At 32.5% G+C, this 19,818-nt stretch overlaps 1 protein-coding gene across 1 annotated transcript in view; it reads left to right on the top strand.

Annotated features, from left to right (window-relative positions):
- Window positions 1-19,818, top strand: part of LOC105450647 (lachesin-like) — a 366,968-nt gene that overhangs the window by 216,329 nt on the left and 130,821 nt on the right. The gene's annotated exons all lie outside the window — the stretch shown is intronic.

Below are 19,818 nucleotides of genomic sequence, written 5' to 3'. Positions count from 1 at the left end.
TGTATATACATACAATATGAATTGCTGATGTTTCAGTCCCCACTCTAAAAGTTTCGTATTACTGATAGGCCACTATTATGTTTCAAGAATAGTTTTCCAAGACGTACAAAAGTTAAATGTATAATGTTGTTTTTTACATAAGTTTTTATTTCTTTCAATTGATCGAACAATACTGACAATAATAAAAAAGGAATTAAAATTTAATAAATATTAAATTCTTGAAATTGTTAAGGTTAAAATGGTAAACGGAGCGCATAAGCGTGGCGTAACAGACAGTACCACTGGTCTGTTATGCCAGAGATCCCGGGATTCAATTCCCGGCAGAACCAACAAATTTTCATACGCTTGCGTCTCCTTTCTGGAGAGGCTAATCAGCGATTCGTGTATAGTGAGTATAGTAACAGTGAGTCAGATCGAACAGAAAGGTGGAAGCAAAAGTTGAACGGCGTAAACAGTTGAACATATTAAAGCGATGGTAAACACAAATCTGTTTTACGTACCATTGATTGAAAGTGATTATTTTTTTTATCAATCAATCTTTTTATTTATTTCATAAAATTATAAATTCTTTTTCAGAATTAAAGTATTGACAATAACGAACAACTGCTACAATTTCATACAAAAAAAAATCGAAAAAAATTAAAAAATTATCGGCTTCTGCAATCGATTTGTGACATGTGCTGCATATAAAAGTTTTAAATTTTGTACGTGTGAAATGAGCATCAGTCGCGGTCGGGTTTACATGAAAAAATAGTACATACTATGCTTTACAGACGAATCTATTATAAATGCTTTAGTATACTATAAGAGAAAGATTGATCCGAAAATATTATTGTATATATATATATGTGTATGTGTGTGCGTGTGCGTGTGCGTGTGTGTGTGTGTGTGTGTGTGTATGTGTGACATTGATGTAGTAATAAACATCACACACCAGATAAAAACATCTACACACTACTACATCGCACACATTAACACAAATCATAAAACAGCGATATTAGGAGTTCGACCGACAACACATCAGCATTGCCTTATATCGATTATAGAAAGCCACGTACTTCTTTTAATTCCCAATGTTATCTCTGCTATTATTTCAATAATTTCAGCTTTGATCAATTCAATAATTCAATAATTCGTTAAAAATAATGCGATCATTTTATGCTTTGTTTAAGAAGTGTATTAAAGATTAAAGATTATTAAAGATCAAAGATTATTAGTATCTTTGTGAAAAATAGATGAGTGCAAGATTATAGAATGTCTTTACTTATGAGCAAATATAATCTAATTTTTTAAATTAAATATCCTCTTCATCGCTAATACAGGCGGTGCGATAAGAGTTATTATTTGACTAATGTGGAATAAATACAGGGACCCGAATTTAAATGTGAAAACTTTGGGTGCGTGTAGAGTATTGTAAACTAGAGTAAACTAAGAAAAAAAGTCTATTAGAATTAAATATGCCCGTTTTTACTTCGTTTTAAAGAAAATCACAAAAAAATGTAATTTTTATTTTTATACTTATTTATTACTTATTTACATACACTTATTTATAGGTGATATTTGGTGCTACAGTCACGATTCGGTCTCTGAATTGCTCTGTTGAGTTGACTAGCAACGAATAAATTTTTGCTTCAGTCTCTCCCCCCTCTCCATACAAAAAAATCCAATGATGTCAGTTCAGGTAAACGGCCAAGATACTACTATTTCACATTCAATCCATCGTCGTGGATAATTTCTGTCAAGTCAAGATCGAGTAGCTCTACTATAATGAGTGCTAGACACCCAGCTGGAACCACATTCAATCTGTTGCTGCAGATGGATGTCTTTTAAATAATTAGAGAAATTGTTCTCCAATGTATCTCTGGCTGCATTTAATTTTTTAAGACTTTAAGTTATTGCTGCAAGAGGTCAATATTTTGAACAATACATTAAATAAATGACAACGTGACAACAATAAATAAGAGCAAAAATGAAAACTATGTTTTATCTCTTTTTGCGATTTTCTCTAAAACAAAGCAAAAACGAGCATATCTCTAAAGAATGTTTTTTTAGTTTATCGATCCCCTACACGCTTCCAAAGTTTTGACATTTAAATTCGGGATATCCTGTATAACGAATGCAAAAACTGGGTATTGACTGGGTATTTAGAAATAACTAAAAAGCGAACGGAAATAGAGGCCAATAAGACGAGCAAATAAGACATGAGTTAGCTGTTAGAATATAATCGTGTCATTTAATTTGACAATATATTATGGACTTAGAATTTATAAAATTAACACTACAATTTTTAAATCATCAAATTTACATGGACTTTTTTAACCACATATTTAATAAGATATAGTTTTATCTTAATAGTAAAAATATTATATAGTTTCCGGTTTAATGAATGTAACATCTATTGGCATTTGTATTTTTGGTCTTATTAAAATGTTACGTATTTTTCAATTAAAGTAATGTAATATATTTATTGAAACTTGTATGTGCGGATGAAGCAGACTTAGTCTAATCGAAACGTCCCGTTTTAATATTGTCAAATTAAATAAAATGATTAAATTCCAACATCTCTTGTTTGCTCGTCTTTTATTGGCCTCTATTTCTGTTTACTTATAAATATAATGAACGTTTCGCTGCAAAAAAATTGAAAAAAATAATGCGGTTATTTTATACGTCGTTTAAGAAGTATATGCACACGATTAATCAAGATTATTAGTTTTTTTCACAAAAAATCGATGAGTGTAAGGTAAAATATTCCTTTACTTATCAGCAAATATATCTCCTTTTTAAAATTAAATATCTTCTTTACTTTATCGCTAAAACATACGGTGCGATAACGATACTTATCGCAATATGATAATATGGGCAATGACAACTAAATTAAAATTTTGAGTAATACTTTGACTTTAGCCTGGTACAAAAACATAAATTTGTAAAATGTAATGTAACGTATTCATACAGATACCTATTTTTTTCTGCCTGCTTTCTTTTGACATTAAAGTGTTAATTCATTAATTATTAAAATCCATCAAGGTAATGAGAATATTTTTAATAAGTAATTAACAATTATATTTGCATGCGATGTAAATTACATGCAGTGTGCTGCCGCGGGTAAAAAAATAATTTCTACTTTGACCTTGTTATTAAAATAGACATAAATGTAAATATAAATGTATTTATAAATTTTTTTTAAATAGGTTAATTAATTACTGAATTAATTAAATAAATATTTAGACTCTTACAATACCGGATTGCATTCAAAAGTGCATATAATATTTGAGTGCATATAAATAATGGAGCCACAATTCACTTTTCATGTATGCTATTACAGTGCGCTGATACAATCTTATTTGTGATTCAATTTCCGTGAATGCACTATAAGTTTCTGTTGGTACACACAAACATCTAAATCGTTTTAATATTAATAAAATTTGATTAGTACTCTTTGAAAGTAGGTGATAAAAATTACTTTATTTTTTAAAGATATCGTTTTTAAATATATTATTCGAAAACCTATACGTGTTAAGATTTAATTGTGAAAGATACAAAATAATACATATTATTATAAAAACTTTTTTAAAATCATATTTTGCTAACTGTAAGCGACTGGGAGGGGCGGGGGGGGGCGAGGAAAATGAGAGATTAAAGAAAAGTCATTAACTTTTTAAATAATTACTCGATATTCGGTCTGGTCGAGAAATTTAATCTTTCATCAGATATCGACGATAACTCGGAATCTGTTTGATTAATGCAAGAGATGTTTAAAAGTCGTCCAAATTCATAAATGTTCGAATACGAGGGTTCATGACAATTTTCGATATCGGATTCAGCTGTGTATTAATGAAAACGTGTGTTCGAATATTTATGAATTTGGGCGACTTTTGAATATCTTTTGCATTAATCAAATGGACGTGAAAGGTAAGGACATTCACGCTAAAAAAAAGCACCCGGTACGTAAGAGGGGTGAGAGGCAAGGTAAAATAAGGATTCATGGTAATTAAATGACCGGTCCTAAATCGATATTGTATATATCTACGTGCGCGGAATAAAGTGTTGTTCTATTGCAGTGACGACTTTGATTGTAGAGATTCCTGGTTTGTCATTATTTCCTGACAAATATCGAAAGTTCCTTCCTATAATCTCTTCAGAGATTTATCCTTTCTGGCAGTTCATTAAGGATTATCCTCGCTCACAAGTTAATTATCCTACAGCGGCTACAGCTAATATTGTACATACATACAGATACATACAAAAAGACAGATAAAGGTGTGAAATTAATCCTCGCAATCTTTACCTTCACGTGATACACCTTGAATAATGTCAACGCTACCGTAACTTTAAAGATTCATAAATCAGGAAGTTCTTAATGAAACAGAGTTTAATTATGCCATTTTGGAAACGTCAGCTACAAGGATCTACCATCAAAAGTAGGGTCCATTTGTTTGTGATAAACACTGCGGGATACTGTTTCAATCTTACTTGATTCAATTGTCAAGATTGAGGTCAACTTTAAATTTACCGACAGAATTTTAATAAATTAGTGACTATAGTGATCGAAATTAATGGCCGATAGAAAGTTAATAGATAATTTTTTCGCGGCAAGTTCAAGGCAATGCCTACTACAATAGCTCTCGCCAGGAAACTCGAAAAAGTAGTCAAAATTTAACATTTTGTTAAACTATTCTGAAACTTGATATTTAAAGGTTTTTGATATCTCTGATAACGAATCTGATACCAAAAATTTAAAATTAAAAATAACTCATTCGCGCGCCAGATACTCCGCGCAAGCGTCGTGATCATGTTCGAACATCCGAGCTCTATATAAGTTCTTTTATGAAGGGGATATCTAAAAGGGGGAATGATGGAATTATATGAGGGGGAGATCTAAAAAGGGAAATGATGGAATTTAAAGAGTCCTTCTCTCGATTGAAAAACACCGCTCAAATGATGAAATCAGTACGTACACGCGTACAATCGCATAAAATTATAGTCAATCCAAGCAATTGAAACTTAACTGCGTTTACGCGTAGAAAATTACAGTATTCGCAAAATATCGCTTAATAAGTTCAAAGTAGACACTACAACGAAGATTCTGACAACTTCAATTTTTTATTAGAAGGTGGAAATGTTAACTTGTACAAAATCGAAAAGAATAAAAATAATGTCACAATGCTCAAGTTAGATTAATTTCTTCATCGTTGTTAGTTTTGTTCTATTCAAATACTAGTAATTTTGTTATTATTTGGAAAAAAAAATCAGAAATTATAAGGTCAATTTTTTAACAATTATAATTATGTTAGAACTCGAATAACATTTCTATTTTCATAATGCTTCTTCAGGAATGGATATCAACTCACTTGCAAAAAAATTTCTCCACAACCACATTAACTCATCTATTTTACGATACTTTGATACTTGAATAGAGTGCGAATTTACATGTTGGTTTTTGGCTTTGGCCACTTTTTCGAGTTCCCTGAGTAAGCCGAAAAAATAATTGATTATTTTCCTCACATTCGACTATGATTGGTCAACTTTTACGGCTTACGGCTATTAAAGTAGAGTATAGAAACGTGATACACTTTTGCGATCGAACACGAGGAAAAGATTTTTCGAAAATCTTGTGCTTAAAGCCGGCGAACGATATCAAAACAAGCGCGTTACGATGAGTACCTCATGCGGAAATCGAGACAAATTCTGCAACGATCGTATTGATCGCAATCTTGATGACACTTGTATTCGTTTAAAATAACTGGAATTGGCTTATTAGATACACTATAGAGATCAAGCTCACGCTGCAGTCGCAACTTTTCGTTAACTTGAGAGTCGATACGATAACTAGAGAATGCACGAGAATAATTCGTATATCGATCGGGATCGATCCAATTATCAATTCTAACGAGGAATTGTGGAGTGCAATGTGCAGTTATGGATTTTAGGGAATGCGACAGGTTGATCATTCTAGCAGTTCAAAGCCCATGGCACATAGAAAAACGTAAAGCAGTAAGACGTAAGCAGTAAGTGAATCGGCCAATCGCAGTAGAGAACGTAAAATTATTGCCTTACGTTTTCTACTGTGATTGGCCGATTTGCTTATTGCTTACGTCTTACTGCTTTACGTTTCTCTATGTGCCATATGGGCTTTAGAATGCGTTCCTACTGTGTGTAACAATGACAGGACGTTACTCGACGATAACAACAATGTGAATCAACAATTACGGATACTCGCGAAATGACCAAATGTTAATCCGATGCGTGCTATTGACGGCCGTTGCGTTCGCGATGGAATTGCGTCGAGTGACGAATTTACTACGCACCCAATGACCTAGTTTAATCCCGAAACACAATAGATGTAGTACTTAAGCCTTAAGCCGTAAGAAATTGATCAATCATAATCCATTATTCTCTGGCGATTGGTCCATTCCTTACGGCTTAAGGCTTACAACACTTGTTATGTTTCGGGACTTACACCAAGCACTTAATACGCGTACTTTAACATACTAGAAACTTTCTATTAAATTATTTTAATTTCTACAATGCATTTAAAGAATGACGTACTAAGCTGATACACTATATGCATTAAGATGATTAATTAAATAGAATAAATAAATGTATCATGTATACGTTTACATGCATCGTCGAAATTAAAAAAATTTAATAGAAAGTTACCAGTTTGTACGCGTATCAAATGCTTGGTGTAAACTAGACCAATGGTATGCCGTATGCGGATTCGATGTCGCTAAAGATAAAGGTCCATCTACAGTGAGAGTAGTAAGTCGTAAGCCCTAAGAAATTGATCAATTACAGTCGAATATGAGAAGAATAATTGACTGTGATTGGTTAATTTTTTACGGCTCACGACTTACTATTCTTATTGCAGATGGACTTTTAGGGGCATTCTACAATAAGCCGTTAGTCACTACTCATATCATACTAACTAAGAATTGACCAATCATAATCGAATATTTTTCCTACATTCAACTGTGATTGGTCAATTCTTACGATTTACGGTTTACGATTTGACATACGACGTATTGTAGACAGTCCGTTAAAGCATCGTCTATAATGAGACTTAAGACTTAAGATTTAAGAAAGTTGACCAATCACAATTGATTATTCTTCTTACGTGAGATGAATAATCGATAATAATTGGTCAATTTTTTTAAATTTTAAATCTTAAATCTCATTGTAAACGCCGCTTTATAGGCCTGTTCTTTTTAGCTGTATTGGCTGCACTAGTTCGCAATTTATCTTCCTGTTTTTACATTGAAAGAAGAAAGATGAACTCTGAACTAGTGCAGTCAGTTCAGCTAAAAAGGACAGGCCTAATAATTCGCCGGAATCAGCGTAGTACACTACTGTCCCGCGGCCTTTAATCTCTTATGTCGTGAGTATCGAAGTATACTATGTTGAGTTTGATCTATGCGGCAAGGAAAGGCGGATCATATTCACGCACGAACACCTATGGTCGGTCGTTTCTTCGCGCTATTTGCATAATTGTAGTATAGTTAGACCGAGTTAGCATCTGTTGGGTATGGGCGGCACGTGCAAGAGAGAGAGAGAGAGAGAGAGAGAGAGAGAGAGAGAGAGAGAACATCTGATTTTTTCTTCTCTCTTTAACATTGCAGCAACATTTGTTAGAGAGAGAAAAGAGAAGGTATTGTTCCTTTTCTCTCGCACGCCTATGCCTAGCAAATGCTCGGTCTATCTATACTATGTCTATTGACTGTTTTACACTATACTATGATCTGTTGACCGTTTGCCATTATACGGGAGATGTGGAGGGACCGATGAAACTTTTCGGAGGAGCACGGCAGTACTGGTTCAAAACGCGGCGTTGCACATCACATTACCTTGTAAAAACATTCATAATAAATACGTAGAATCGACAGGTGCACGAAACTCCGCAAAGGGAATCACAGACAATTCTTTGCTCAACAATTACACAAAAATGTATGGGCTGCACTGTCAACGATAACCGCAAAAATGCGCGGCTTGCCACAATATTACACGTACTCGCGAGCGCGCAAGCGGTCGTACGTACGTTACGCAAAGTTACGGCGCTTTTGTCACGCAAAGTATTCTTTTGCGTTTCTGGCCCCGATTTCTAAGAGACTCGTTCTCGATAAACCGAAAATGTTTCCGATAATCTACGACATCGCGAGATAAGAGTCTTTCGCGCTTGTCGTTGACCGTCACGTAATCACTAATTCTCTCTCTATGATGGATTTTATTTACACTAACGTTAACACATCGCAGCGTCGACTCTGAACGAGAATGCGATCTCTCTCGATTTGTTCGTGGTTTCACAAAAGAATTCAAGGCAATCTCACTGACACTTTTTTCGTTTGGGCTGCGTTGTCCCTCATCTCTCTCTCTCTCTCTCTCTCTCTCGCTCTCTCTCTCTCTCTCTCTCTCTCCCCTCTCTGTCTCTTTCTCTTTCTCTAAGAATTTTCGCTCACGTGGCTCGCTCGCACTATTGGGCTGCATTCAGAAATTCACAGGCTGCGTTCCTCTTGGCGCTTACAGCGCTTATAAGCATCATTTGTCTTTGTTTAATATTTGATAAACAACAAGGATGAAATGATTTTGCGAACGCTGTAACCAGCTGTAAGCGCCAAACGGAACGCAGCCACAGTATATCATGTTATCCTTGTTATTCACCGAATGTTAAACAAGAATAAAATGATGTCTAGATGCACCTATACGAAGTTTCTGAACGCAGCCTTGTGTTCTATCGTCTTACTGGGATCGTAGTTCGCAAGAAGAGACTAGAGGCTCTCTAATAAGAATCTGAACATTAAACAGCCAATAGACATAGTATAGATATGTCTATGGAAACAGCCACTTTCGATTGATTCGCCATTTTTTAGTAATTTCTGCGTATAGATATTTGAATACCTATATTTGTGTTACTTTTAAATTTAAACAATATACTTAAAAAATAAACATTTCAAAGGTATTAACAAATAAATTTCTTACATTAAAATGGCCAACAATATTTTTGTAACAACATTTTGTGTATATATACATGTATATGAATAATTGAGCCATCCCGAGTTTTTAATTCACAGCGTTACATCTATTCTGTATATTATCAATCAATTTTGTCCTTATCTATCAGAGTGAAAAATTATCAACTTTGAAAATATCATTGAGTATATCTTATCTTATATCTTGAAAATTGAAATGTTAAAATATTTCCAATTTAACATCATAATGTATTATAAAAATCTATTACACCGTTAAATAATGTGGATAACAATTATGTGAACAAAATAATAAGAATAAAATCGCGTACTTTTTTTGTTATTGTATATCTTAAATTTGTTTGATTAATTACAAGAAAATGACAAATTCAATAACGTATTTGACATAGAAATGGTTAAACTAATAAACATCTTTAAATATCTTTAAATTTTAGTTCATCTCACGAAAAGTCAAGCGTTATTTTATTTAATATGTAACGTTTTATGAATGAAACCTCGATTTTTAGATGATTTAAGCTGCCGCACGAGTATTCACGCAACGTTAGCTTTTTAATTGGTAACTTTAATTGGTTTCGCGTCGCTTAAACTACTCGAGTACAGTATATAGCATTCGGGGTAGTCAGCACCAGAAAGGCCGGGGTAATTTGTCTTTCTCGACTAAATAATAATTTGAATTCGGAACTCGACCTTACTGTAGTCTCCCATCCGGAAGTTCTCCGGGGAATTCTCTCTGGCCGACACCCCATAAAGCTAGTCGTCGATGTATCCTGCTACCGGAGACGCGCAAAGCTTCCGAAAACTCTGTTCGCATTGAAATAACTCTCGCGCTACCTTTTCCCAGAGCGCTGTACCCTTTTATTAATTTCTTTCATTACACACTCTAGAACTTTTAGCGAAAAAATAAAAAAAGAAAAATGAGGGCATTACGGCTTTTCACAAGTTGATTGCGTCAAACTTTCTATCGCTTTCAAGTCTTTCACTTGCTATTTATTTTATTCTTTATAGATTGAGAAATAAAAAACTTGATATAAAATGTATGTATACAATGTATGTATATATATAATATATGAAAATAATTTAATAAATTGGACATAAATTAAATAATGCAATTTTTGTAATAGAAGATATGATACAAATTTTTGAAATAGAGTTTTTTTTACTTTGGTCATAATTAGCGTTTCTTTTTTATAACACAAATAAATCTACTTTGCAAAAGAGTCCTATAATGCAATATGTAAATACTGAAAATATATATTTAGCTTGCTTATATTGCTGAGATGATAAGCTATCGTTGTATTTTCTTGCTAGGATATAAAGAAAGATGACTTTGACATTTTAATAACAACTCAATGGCAGATTAATAACAGAATGTCCATTCCATGTGAAAAAAGAACATGTGATAAAAAATCCGGATCCGAACGTTTATTGTGAATCCGTTTCTCGAGAAACTTGGTGGGGCATGCACAGTATCGAAGTGTTAGGATCGTCGGATTTTCGCCGAGACGTCGCACGTCACGTTTGGTGTGCGTCAGTGTGCGGACGGACTTCCGGTCAGTGCCAAGTCTTCGACCGGAATTGACGGCTGCCCTCTTCCGGTCGAGCAGCCAGCCAACTACCCTCCTACTTCACTCTCGAGTGCACCAGCTTCGAAAGTTCCTCAGAAGAGTCGTCATTCGACACGGACGTTCCGGCGCATCCGCCACACTTCCCTTTTCTTTTCAGCACCTTCGATTTTCCTTCCACGCCGACATTAAACGCGTGTTTCGCTCGCAACGTCAAAGAGGATATCGCGAATGATCGTTTTCATATCGATAGTTTCTTGAGTACTATCTATTTTTACTGTTTTAATTGTTATGTCAGTTTATTGAAAATATTTTATTACGAATGCAATTATATTTTAATATTTAATATTCATCGAGAATGTTGAAGTTGTCTGTGAAGGGAGAAAAAAACGTGGAAAACGATTGCTACCTGTTATTTTAAAAAGATTTATATATAACACTGCTTGCAAAATTGTTCAAACTTCGAAACTTAAGGAAGATTGATATATACTAGCATGTAAATATATTTACATGCAAAAAAATGGTTCACTGTAGCATTAGAGTGACCCGTTTTTTTCTGCGTGTAACTATATTATTTGATATTTCACGTTTCATCGTATCTATTTTATATATGTGATAAAAATTTCGTATGTGGTTTCGCGTATTCACGAGCTTAACGAAACGTCCTTTGACGAGTACACCAGAACGTTGACACGTTTATTAAAACAAAAGTCAGGAGTGTGACGTTTGTCAACCGGGTGGTAAAGTTTTTTCCGCTCCTCGTCAAACGATTTCGCGGTGCTATTTAAAATTTTGGCGCATCTCCCCCCCTCCCCCCCTCTTACCTCTCCCCCTCCATACCCCTCCTCCCGTTGTTTAAATACAAAATACCTTGCGGTTTTTGCGGTTGCACGCAAAGTGCGAAAGAATATGAGGGATTATCCGGCGGCATTGGCTGAATATTCCAGTTTCGCGCCGGCACAACGGGAATAATAATGATGAAAATATTGTACGTTTAATATTCTACGAGCACACTTTCAGTCTCGCAGCTGTAACGATATATATGCGTTTTGGTTTGGCTTTAAACGAGAAGTATCGTCGCTATATAAATTTAAACTCGAATTCCGCGATGCCCCTGTCTGCATGATAATTGGCCGTATTCCGAGTGCAGGTGTGTGTTCGTAAAAATTCGAACGCGCAAACGAGTGGACCAAGCATTACGAGATATTCCACGAATATCGCGTAAGCTTTGACAATATTTGGCGAGATAACGTGTTACATGAAATAAATGCTTTATTTATAAATACAGTAACTATGTTGTATATATATGAATATATATATATTTTTTCGATCTCTCGCATGAGTGCGATGCCAGATAGTGACTTTATTTTGATAGTACAGTGATGACCAAAACGCAATGGCCTTTTAACGAAACATGCCATATACATGCCATTTCCATACATGCATCATTATTTTTTCCAATATTCCATTTAGGTATTATTTTGCATCTTTACTTCAAAAGTGATACAATTCAAAAAATGTGAGTTTCAAGTTAAAATCATGAATTAAATAAACGTTATTAATCATAAAAAATGTTAAAATACCTAACTTTACTTTATTAAAAAATAGTTAAAATTGTCACAATTAGAAAAGGATATTTGAAAAAAATATTCAAAATGTAAAAAAAGTGATTTTTTTAAGAGTAATGTAAATAACAAAAATGAGCATGTTAAAAATATATTCTTTTTCGTCAATATTTTTTATTGTCTTTGTTGAATATGTTAAAAATATATCCTTTTTCGTCAATATTTTTGGATTAATAATCAATAATTTCCTATCAAGTTAAAAAATAATTTATTCTTTTCTGCAAAACTTATTAATTATTTATTAATTTTTGAGTTGTGTCACTTTTTTAAAGTAACAGTATGATTTGTACCACATGAATAGCTCGTACGTATACATTACAGTTTCTTAATATAATTACAGGATTTATTGAATTGTAAAAAATCCGCGAAATCAGATTGTTCGTTTGAGCGTGAATAATTAATTTGTACGACACTCAATGTTAATAAACATTCTTTGTACGACAAGCATGAAATCAAATAAGCAAATTTCTAATGGGAAAGGATGTGAACGAGGCGATTGCGATTAAAATAATTTTACTAGGAATGAATAAATAAACAAAAATAAATAACACAACATGCGAGCGCGGCACCATAACGCTGCACCATACCGTGACGACCGGTGCGGCGGTTGAAAAATGCTTAATTTTGTCCGCGAGGATATTTTTCGAATATGGCGACGTCATTTGTATCGGCGTGATCTCGCGGATTTCGCCGATGTGACACGACAGCGGACCCCTCACGACGAGTAATCGTTTCCCGCTAATTTATCTTCGAACGGACTTCATTTATCGACGACCACAATTTGGCGGGACAGATGAAGGGTTCAAAGATGAAAAATTCACAAGCCGATACGAGCGCGCGGCCAATTTTCTATTTGGAGTTTATCAGTCACAATTATCGTTTTATTGACGCCGTCAATGATATTTTTATATACTAAAATATCGGCGAGAAAAGGAGAAGTTAATCGCGTTATTATTTATGGCAGCTCGACGGTCGTCAATTATATTTTGCGCCACACACGTTATCGCGCGGATTCGTATTACGAAATACAAGATATCGAATTTTGCACTGAACTTGCTTCGAACGGGCAACGAGAATAGATTAATTTTCCAATCAAACAATCGATTTTCCAACAATGGAAATCATATATTCGAAATTTAACTGTTATAAGAATGAATTCATAAGTATCAATTACAGTTACTTATTACAGTACTTATTGCAGTTTAAATTTGTTATTATAATTATATAATTATCGCGCCGATTCCCATTAGCCTATTTCTTTCAAAATTGTTGAAATTTACTGGGAATCCTTAGAATTATTAAATGAATTCACGCTGGCTGAAAATATACGTAAACATAGATATATATTAGAATTTACGCGGCTTGAAAACGCGCTAGATTGTTTATTGCGATGAATATTATCACATGCCTCGATGGTCTAAAGGTAGGACGCCCGTCCGGTAAACGTGGAGATCCGGGTTCGATTTCTGGCTGAGATCATGGGGTGATATTTTTTCGCAATAAATTCTTTACAGATTCATATAGATGCAAGTTAGCATTTATTAGTTGTCTCGAAGTTGAGGAGGATTTCACAGGACTTGATGCTTTAAGCATCGATTTATTAGATTACTACTAGATTCGGAGCACGCTACAGAGATGCACGCGATATGCGGCCACGTGGTGTTATAAGAACCAAAAATTAAGATTTATCATTACGCAACAATTACCGCGCCGATTCCCATTAGCCTATTTCTTTCAAAATTGTTGAAATTTGCTGGGAATCCTTAGAATTATTAATTAAAATTAAATGTTGTTTTAATTATCAATCCTTAGATGGAATTTGTTGTATCAATTATGGTTGAAAAGATGTTTATGATTAACATAAAATTTATTCATTAATATATAATATATAATATATCAAAGTTATTTGTAATAAGTCATTAAGAAAATCTACCAAATATTTTTTAATTGTTATTCAAACATAAGGATTTTCCAAACCGTAAAATATTAATCTTAAAGTTGTTAAATTTAATTTCAATTATATAAAAAATCACTATATGAATAGTTAAAAAATTCAAACATTTAAAAATTTTGACATTCACTATATCGATTTTGTCATTTTGAATTTATCAACTTTGAGATCAGATTAGTATTTAACAATCTAAAAAATCTTTAAGTTCAAATAATTTAATTAAATAGATATTTGGTAGATTAGTCGCATATGTAAATTATTCTCGCTTTCAGACACACAAGTAAGGTCTTATACTAAACTTAAGACATACGTGCGTTATAATTACTTGTCTTCTATTTGCACTTCTATTTGCTCGGTCAAATCTCGTCGGTTCACACACATATCTCTTGCACACACATGCCATCTCTGTCTATTACGATTTATTGCAATCAGTCGTCGCTGCTATTGTATCTATATCTCGCGCGCGCCCTACAGACCCTACAGTTTGGCCTTTTCTGACACGAGTTCGGTTCCCAAACTATAACATGTTGCAATTATAATTTTATGTGTAAGCGAATCCGCGCCAGTCGACGTAGTATTATGATTGATCCGAATATACACAATAAAGTAAAATATACAATAGAAATTAATGCTCACGCAAATTGAACGGTCCACACAGACCTTGCGTTAGGAACATTATTGAACGCGGCGGTTGCATTGAATAATCGTGTCCATGTCTAATAATGTAAGTTTAAGTACAAACATATTTTAGTGTTATAATAATTCAAAATTTTTTCTTTAGGAGTTAGCCAGGGATGCACATTGCTAGCCTTCCACGTTCCAACATACGATTGCTGCGAGTTTTGAAATCTAGGAGGATCTGTTACTATATATATCTTGCTTCTCAGAATTTTATTTATTTCATATGGGTTTCGAAATTGAGGCATGAGTTTCTTGCTAATACCTGGAGCATTTTTGAAATTTTTTTATCGTAACCGAATTTCCTGTTTAGTACTCTCGAGGAGCTGGTGGAGTCTTATTTTTATCAAAATTTATTTTTTCTTTTTGTTACGCTCGGTCAATACGAGTGACTGCTGCGTCTTTAATAACTTTTAGATCTCTATTATTGTTGATGTCATTCAAGTAACTTTCAATACGATCAGCACAAAAACCACGTTGATCTGCAATACTGAATACTAGTTGACTGGGACTTTTCATCGATAGATCGATTATTCGTTGTTAATAGAATATTCTATTTCGCTCAAACATTTATGCCATGGTTTACCGCCGTCGTTATCGGTCAGTTTGGCAATTATAGAAGACAAGACACGATTAACACGCTCAGCCTGGCCGTTAGCCTGCCGTGACCCTATAGCTATAATACCTTAATGTGGTGTACATCCTGTTTCTTTCAGGAATTCACCAAATTCGACAGACGTAAATGCGCTTCCGCGATTAGATATAATGTTTTCGGTCTATTATACATATGTGATGTTACTAAAACGTTCATTGCACAACGTCGTACAAGTATTGCAAATATAACGTTTTATTTGTGACAACAAAACATTTTAACAATGATATGCGCGAACTATAGAATGCATGCATGATGCGTGACTAAGGCAGCGCTAGCGATGTGAAGGATAAATGTGACTGCGAGTACACATTTGTCGATTTTCAAACTGAACAGTTAAAAACTAGTCCCTTTTGTGTGTCTTTTATTTCCAATACACGCAAGCTCATTGAAATCGAGAGAGTTATATCCAGTGTTTATTTGCGTGAAGTGTAAATCCATATAAAATATGGATTTAAATAATGCGAATGACTTGTAAAATTCACCGAACGTAAGTATTAATTGATATTTTTAAAGTGTCTTTATATTGGGACAGTCGACCAAACAAGTTAGTTTCATCCCTACGTAAACAAGACTTAATATGAACAATAAAAGATTTATACAAACATAATCTGCAATAATTTATAATCAATGTACGTTTCGTTCCGCTACTATAGTCGCAAGATCTAGACGGAGTGTTAGCTGACGCCTATCAAAACGAGTAATTCGTGTTTTATCAGAAGAAATTTTGTGAATATTGCTAATGCAATAATGAACTGTTGGTTAATTTGTAAAATTCGTGTTAAATCTTTTTTTACTATTTGTCGTAAACGTCTTTTATTTGTAAAATCAAGAAATACAAATTTTACAAAGAAAAGACATTTGCGACGAATAATAAAAAAAGACTTAATACAAATTTTACAAATGAATCAGGAAATAATACAAACTGGAAAACAAACAGGGAAACAAACAGGAAAAAAATAATGATACTAAAAAATTGATACAAAATGAAAATTTTTGTGATAACGTTTCCATTGATATTGTAACAGGTGATAATGTTTCCGCCAATATTGTAACGGGTGATATTTGATGCACATCATGTTTCTGGGGACAATTCTTTGACCGATAATTTATTTGAGCGGATATAATATATTGAAAATGTTAAAGATATATTTAAAGATGAATTGTCATTGTTCGAAAAACGATGTGACACATTTCCTGCAGTAGATGATTTTTTTATGTGGTGGTTATAAGCGGTGATTCAAGAATATCAGCACTTGAAATATAGACACTTATTAAGCCAGTGTGTTATAAATAAATTATTGATTCATTTATAGCACTATACTATACTAAAAGTTCCATTTTTCCAATTTCCGAAGAATTCGCGAACACTTCTGCAAACACCTACCTCATGTCCTTATGAAATTATAAGCATATATTGCACTGAAATGGCATTATCTATTTGTACAAATATTGATGGTTTGCCAATATCGAAAAGTTCAAGCAGTTAATTTTGGCCAATTCTTATCTATACAGATTTACACTACTTTAACTAATTTAAACTATTAGTGAAAAACGGCCGTTTACTGTTGGAATTTACCATGGTTTTAAAAAACCAACCAGTGTACATACATCAATTTATGAACTCCTTTATAAACGAGTTTCAGAACTTAGAAAAAATGGCTTTAGAATAAATAACAGAATTATTAAAGTAAAAGTTAATAAATTTCTCTGCAATATACTTTAGCAAAATTTTTTATTTTATGCATTATAAATCACATAGGTTACTCTAATTGTACTATACATATATACGGAAAAAAGAACTTTTATTAATAGAAAAGTTGTATTTTTAGACAATAATGGACAGTTAAGGAATGATATGAGTTTTCAAAATAAATTGGACAAAGAATTTTATAAAGGTGTAAGTCCTTTTGAAAAATTGAATATGGATTTAGTTTTACAAGTACCTTTCGATAATGTGTACTTTGTCTAAGAATTATGAAACGGATTTTAATATTTTTAATAAGGGGGAAAAGTATTTATTTATTTGATAGTGACAAAAAACTAGTTAATGGTGAGTTATTATTATTTAGAAAATATTTGCCAACAGACTTTGCAAGATTACCAAGAAGTTTGGAAGACATCTTATAAAGACACAGAATTACACAATTTTTATTATATACCGGACCTTTAAAAAACATAGCAAACAAAAATGTTTACATACATTTTATGGTTCTATCTTGTGCCAGTAGAATTTGAAGCAGCTCTGAATTATATTTAACATATAATAATTATGCTCTACAACTTTTGGAATATTTTGTACACAAATATAAATACAATAATTTATGTAAATGAGTATGTCACTCATAACGTACACATGATCTAATAGACTTTTACTGCAGATTGTATTAAGCATGGTCCACTAGAAAATTTTAATTATTTTAAAATTGAAAATTATTTGTAATAAAAAAATACATACGTCCTTTATAGCAAATTTATAACAAACTCAAAGAATAAGAACAAATACAACAAATAAATGATATGACAAAATATCTTGCATTACGGAAACAATATAAAGTCCAAGTTCATAATGGAAAAGTTAATAATTATTTTAAAAAGTTTATAATTATTTTAAAGAAATACTGAAAAATATGGAATGAAGACATAAAATACAGATAATTGTGTCATATTGAAAGACAAATCTGTTTTTTTGTATTTAAGATATTTGTGAAAAAAATAACATGACAGAAATTTTTTTAAAAAGAAAGAAGTTTACCGAATCCATGTTATTTTTTAATTCACCGTGTTCTTCTCAATTATTCCATATTCAACATGTGCAAAACTTGGCTAATGATGTCTACACAATCAATATTGATGAAATATTCATGAAGTGCATCAAAAACCCGCACAATAATGGTTTTATTATCTTACCAATAATATATATACATAGTCACTGTGTAAATGAGAATTAACACAATTAAAATAATGTAATAAATTGAATTGTATAAGGTACTTCTAAACAAATTTTTTACTGCAGTATGTTATTAAAAGAAGTTAAAGAACATTAATACAGTTTAATTAAAAACTTAATTTCTCGAATTGTTTCTAGATATGGTCTGATAAAATTTCTAGAAGAATTATATAAAATTGAAGTTGTATCAACTTCATGGCTACAATAGAAAGAAGACAAGATTTTATATAAATGACCGCTTAAATATCCTAGGAAATGTATTCGAAAAAATGTACAACTAAAGAGCAGCTAGGAAGTGTACAAAGTGCGATTTTTTACTCAATGTGATAAGAATTTAAATGAAAATTAATAATATATCGTCTATAAATTGCACAAGTAAATATCTAGTTAATTCATGTAGTCAATAATTCAACGATCTCTTTTTGTAAGAAACTTTATATATGTCGACAATCTGTTTTCAATACAAATTAAACCAAGGCCATAATAAGATGTCTTAAAGCAGAGCATGAATAATGGTTTCAATCTTAAATGCATTAAAAATACTTTTTTCTTTCTCTGCTGTAACTTTCTCCAATTGCAGACTCGTATCAGAAGGTATTAAATTATGCAAGAAGTTCTCAGCTGGGGAAAAGTAAACATAAAAAAAAACATAAAAGTCAAGATCACGATGTCTAACAATTCCGATAGCGAATCATTGAGAATAATACCGCCTTAATTCTTCGATAATAATTCATCACTATATACACGGATAGCTAAGATGTACTATTATTGAAAATTATTGAAAATAAAATAAAATAAATACTACCAATATGACTTACATTTTCCAAATAATACACAATATTTAACATAAGTTTGCTTACATAAATATGTATTATTATTTTTTAGATCCATGCGACGAATTACTTCATGATGAAGTAGTATCAATTTTGCTTTCACAAAAACTCAATAATGGTTAATATTATTTATTATTTTTAAGGTATGAACAATATTTTTTATTTCATATTTATTTAAATTTTGCACATGTAGATTTATCAATACAAGTAGAGGAGCCAAACTATAATGACGTTAATACCGGTAAAGATATTGTTACCATTGCAAAAGGGGTAAATATACCGATGAAGGGAGGCTGCTCCAATCTTGACCTTTACATATGTTGTTAAGGTCATGATCCTAAGTGGTCTTCAGATGGTTTTAGCCGTCGTTCGTTATTCAGTAAAAAGTTATTAACAAAATATATGTGAAAGTATGTGTGGACGGAATAGGCATAAATATAACTATAATAATTAAAAAGTTATAACAAAAAACTAAATACTTTATTCAGTACTTTATTATTAATAAGATATATTTGTATATTATGAAATTTTTATCTAATAAATTTTCGCCTTATACAATGTATGAGTCTACAATAGATCGGAAGAG

Source organism: Wasmannia auropunctata, unplaced genomic scaffold (assembly GCF_000956235.1).
Source record: "Wasmannia auropunctata unplaced genomic scaffold, wasmannia.A_1.0 LD336059.1, whole genome shotgun sequence".
In the NCBI taxonomy this organism is placed as follows: domain Eukaryota; kingdom Metazoa; phylum Arthropoda; class Insecta; order Hymenoptera; family Formicidae; genus Wasmannia; species Wasmannia auropunctata.
This window is presented reverse-complemented; position numbering and strand designations above follow the sequence as displayed.